Raw genomic sequence first — 5,475 nt, 5'->3', positions numbered from 1 at the left:
GCCTTAATTAAGGTTCATCCCCAGCATTTGGCTCATGTGAAAATGGGAAACCACGGAAAACCATCTTCAGGACTGCCGACAGTGAGGTTAGAATCCACTGTCTACCAAATGCAAGCTCACAGCCGCGCGACTTACCGCACTGCCAACTCACTCTGTTCCCTGTTACCAATACAGGAGAATGTAAAAATAATTTTCTGAAGACTTCTTGGGATTTCTTTCCTCAGATTTTTCTCTGTCTTCTAAATGCCTTTGCGATAGTGTCTGATCCAGTTAGACCAGGAGTTTATAACTGGTGGGCCACGAGCCACACAAGGTCCTCGAAGCTACATTTTTCGGCGTGCGAACGCTTATTGAAAAAATATTTAAAGAAATATTAAGACAATTTACGAAAATTCATAACTCGTTCAAAAATTATTCATTTTTACACCCATTATAGATCCCAGTGAGAACTAATTCTGTAATATGATTTACTGTTTTTACGCATTCACTTGATCGAAATAGAGTATATTTGATTGATTATAAAAATGTAAATCCAAGATTTCTGGGAAAATGAGCCCTCATAAATGTCAGTGTTAGGTCTTAATCATTATAAAAGGTTATGGGATCCATTAAAAGTCTTGAACTCCATGCCAGTCTCAACCATGGACAGTTTATGCAACCAGGTATTCCAAGAGTACTTTCATTTCTACTGGTGTAGGAAGTGGCTTCAGTTCTTCATTGTTCTCTTATTTGTAGTACTAGCTGGTACACAGTGCAGCACTTTCGAATACATTTTTAGGGATGTACTCTTAGAAGTAAGTGGCTGAGATTTTAGACTCTTGCAGCTGAATATCAACGTTCTCTGTACAAGGATGATGTACCAGACAAGAAAAGGGATCACATTTTAAAATCTGTTATCCAGTGCAGAACTACCAAAATTTAAGAGAAAGAGTAAAATTTACTTCAGTGTATGGGAACACGCAGGCCTACATAATGTGCAAGTGTTTGTTCTTTCTATGAAATGAATAAAGTAGCACTACAGAAGTCGGCTTGCAGATTCTTCCTTGCCGTACCTTATGAGATTAGCAACAGCAGAGCTGGAGGAAATCCTTCGCCGTCCATGAGATTGAGTTCGTGTAAGCGTCCTGGACTGTAGGTACGAAGATATCTTGCCACATGAAAGTACCCCTGCACATCGCTCTGTGATTGGTCAAGAGGAACTGGCAAGGTGTCAGGTCAGGTCACCATTTTACTACACCCCCGTACCTTCCTCATCTCGCATCTTGGGTTGTATTTCTCTTTCTCCGCTTGAAAGCAAACTTCTGTGGCCATAGATTTCATTCCGCAGAGGAGATCATCACTGTCACAAGAGCAGTCGTACAGGATGTTCCTTCCAATATATTTAAGCAGTGTTCCCAACAAATGGCAGGCGTGCATAGCGGCTAATTGTAATTCTTCTGAGAGATAGTGTGGAGATGCGGGAGTACGCTGTGTTGCGTGGCTGCCTACAATCTTGGCGCCAGTTCACGTAATTATTGACTGTGCTAGTAGAACGTTAATACTGTGCAATGAGCATCAAATTAGCAGCCCCTCTTATTTGTGCCAGGCTGTTAACTTCCTTTGTAATTTCAGATTATTTTGCAAAGCTACTTTTGTTGGAACTTCCGCAGGAGTTATCGGTCACCAATTGATTGGTGTTATGGCCATGTATCTTATGGTCTACCTGCATGCAAAATTTCAGCCGACTAGCGCTTCTGATCTATAATTTATTTTGAAACCTCCATAATTCTAAGTTCTTGAGCGGAACTGCCCGGGTATGTCACAACATTTGTCGTGGTTTTATTTCCTCATCAGGTACTTTGGCAAGCGCGAAAACTCTTTCTTTCCTTGAAATAATGGAAGAGTGCTTTGATGCTGTTTATTCTAGTCCTGTAACAGGAGCTTTATGTATACGAAATTATGAAAAATTGTATAACACTGATAGTTATGTTCCTGGAGTCCTGTGAATGGGTTCTCCGGAAAGTTTTGTAGAATGATTTGCCTTTGCTTAGTGTAAGAGATAAGGGGTATAGAACTCTTGCAATTACTCCTCATCGTTCGACCAGAATCGCATAATTAACATGTTATGATCATCTCGCCGAGTTCCTCATCTGTGAAAGGAAATCTATATATTTCTGGGTCCACTTCCATAACCTTTGTTCAGCAATCTTACATAATGTTATTACTCTTTTTGCAGCTAGTGTTCTCATTAGCTAACTGTATAATCAGAACAACTGGCATCTGTATTTGAATATAGCTATGTGAAAGGTATTCTTTAAATCTATATACAGCAAGCTTCCGATTAATCGGGTGCGGATTATCCAGTTTGCGGGTTATCCGTGCACCCCAGAGATTTACTGTATTATTATTATTATTATTATTATTATTATTATTATTATTATTATTATTACTATTACTATTATTATGTTATTTTTACGGCATTTTGAATACGTGTAAATTGTGCGCTTGACATTCGAGCGCTCTCACGACTTCAGGTGTTCTGGCAGCATGCTTTGTTCGAAAACTAAACACTAAGCGATGTACTGTAAAGCAATTCTATGTTGGTGTTCTGTGATAGCAGTCATGGCTACGAAGGGAAATAAAGTGCTTTTAACTTTAAAAGAAAAGCCCGAATGAATTGACGCATTCGAGAAAGGAGAATCAGTAAAGAAATTAGCGAATGATTATAGGATTGGTGTTCAGAGAGTAAGATACATTAAAAATAGCAAACAGAAACTCTTAGACGTTGTAAGTAATTTTAATGTTGGTTAACATTTTTGATAAAAGTGGTTATTGAATGTTTAATTGTTTGACATTATTACATTTTCAAACATTATTGTATGATATGTATTATTAAAGTACGCCTCTATGGTGTAGTGGTTAGTGTGATTAGCTGCCACCCCCTGAGGCCCGGGTTCGATTCCCGGCTCTGCCACGAAATTTGAAAAGTGGGTCGAGGGCTGGAACGGGATCCACTCAGCCTCGGGAAGTCAACTGAGTAGAGGTGGGTTCGATTCCCACCTCAGCCATCCTCGAAGTGGTTTTCCCACTTCTCCTCCAGGCAAATGCCGGGATGGTACCTAACTTAAGGCCACGGCCGCTTCCTTCCCTCTTCCTTGTCTACCCCTTCCAATCTTCCCATCCCCCTGCCAGGCCCCTGTTCAGCATAGCAGGTGAGGTCGCCTGAGAGAGGTACTGGTCATCCTCCCCAGTTGTATCCCCCGACCCAGAATCTGAAGCTCCAGGACACTGCCCTTGAGGTGGGTTCCGTCGCTGAGTCCGAGGGAAAAACCGACCCTGGAGGGTAATCAGATTAAGAAGAAGATATATTATTAAAAGTCTCGTTGTGCATTAAAATGCACAAACTCATATTAACCGTGTTTTCAGTTATCCGTGCGAGTTATTCCGGTGTAGGTCGGATAATCGAGTGTTTTCTGCATATAAAATAAGAGTTTTATCTGTACATTGCTCAGAATTTTAAAAGAATGGTATTTCTGTATCGGTCGTGCCCACAGTAATAAGGAAATTCACTTTTTAATTTTTCGTCATTTTTGTCTATCTAACTGTCTGTCTCTCTTGTATGTCCTTACCTCACGAGAAAATGGCTTAAGAGAATTTAATTACGAGTAAAATCGCTATGTAAAGTCTGGGAATAAGGTGGTACGTTCTAGGTTATAAATAATTCGTATTAACGCTGGATGAAATGGTAGTTTAGGGGAAAGTGTCCAAAGTGTATTTTTTTAATAGCTATGTTATTGATCTTATAGAAAAGTATTACATACGGTACCGTAATAAAAGTTATAGGGAAGACATGTTCCAGTCATTTATGTCTTATACAGTTTTACCGTACCGACTGTCCGACTCGTTGGCTGAATGGTCAGCGTACTGACCTTCCGTTCAGAGGGTCCCGGGTTCGATTCCCGGTTGGGTCGGGGATTGTAACCTTCACTGGTTAATTCCAACGGGCCGGGGGCTGGGTATTTGTGCTGTCCCCAACATCCCTGCAACTCACACACCACACATAACACTATCCTCCACCACAATAACACGCAGTTACCTACACATGGCAGATGCCACCCACCCTCATCGGAGGGTGTGCCTTACAAGGGCTGCACTCGGCCAGAAATAGCCACACGAAATTATTACCGTACAGACTATGATAATAGAATAGACTGTTGTTACCTAGTGCATATCAGCGCGGAGCCTTGTTAATATGGACATAGTGTTTAATCTTGTGAAGTGGCGATGGTTTCTTCATGACTAAGATGTAAAACCGCATGGTCATTGGTCCGTTTAGACAAAGAAAATGTGCGGTTCTTCACAAACTACTTCATTAAGTCAGAAAATGAGTCTGAATTGTCTTAAATCCTTTGTCATAGATAATACAACTGTTATTGAAGAAATAACTAAGTGAGGATATCACGTCATCGTATTCAATTTCTATTCGATGCTCCACCATGTGCTGTTGATCATATCTGTCATTCACTCATACCCATACTCGTAATTCAAGCATCATTTTAAAATATATTTCTCTCTATGTATTTAATATTCTAAATTACCACACACAAGGTTTCACCTTACGTGGTATTTTACTGATATCTACTCTACTCTGTTGAGGTTGGTGTGATTTTGTTATGTAGAATAATAATAATAATAATAATAATAATAATAATAATAATAATAATAATAATAATAATAATAATAATAATAATAATAATAATAATAATAATAATAATTTATTTCATGTGCGCAAGAGATAGTTACAAGTTCAATTTATGTTAAGTATTAATATGTTAATAATAATACTACTTCTGTAATATATATGTGGTTTAGTTACAAGATTAATTTTTGTCAAATAATAATGTTATTAGAAGAGTTGTATCTTTATAAGAAACAGAGTCCTGTAAATATGTAAACAACATAATGAGTGAATAAATACCACTACTACTTAATGGTTAGTGTTCCGTCACCCCACCTCTGGGAGTATTTAGAGTCTCATTACCTATTATTATTATTATTATTATTATTATTATTATTATTATTATTATTATTATTATTATTATTATTATTATTATTATTATTATTAATTATCAACTATCGTCTTCAAGCCATAAGTTTGAAGTCTGACGTCCATGGGATATTGCTTACGGAGAAGTATATGAGCACGTACGTATTTATATTAAAATTCAGGTGACCCGGCACGTCACATATTGTCGCACATCTGTTGGCAAGAGTGGTTACGTCACACACTTGAGCATGAGTACTCGTTAGGAAGGACTCTCGATGTAGTTTTGAGAAAGATGATGACACCACTCGAAATGATGTATTATACTTAAGCACTCACAGAACGATACTTGTAACGGTACTCAAACGAAATAAATCGCATGTTGAGGAAGTATCACTCACGAGTCCGGCAGCTGGTGAAACCTTCGACATTTATATACATCATTAGCGAGG

The sequence above is a fragment of the Anabrus simplex genome, chromosome 3 (assembly GCF_040414725.1).
Source record: "Anabrus simplex isolate iqAnaSimp1 chromosome 3, ASM4041472v1, whole genome shotgun sequence".
Lineage (NCBI taxonomy): Eukaryota > Metazoa > Arthropoda > Insecta > Orthoptera > Tettigoniidae > Anabrus > Anabrus simplex.
This window is presented reverse-complemented; position numbering follows the sequence as displayed.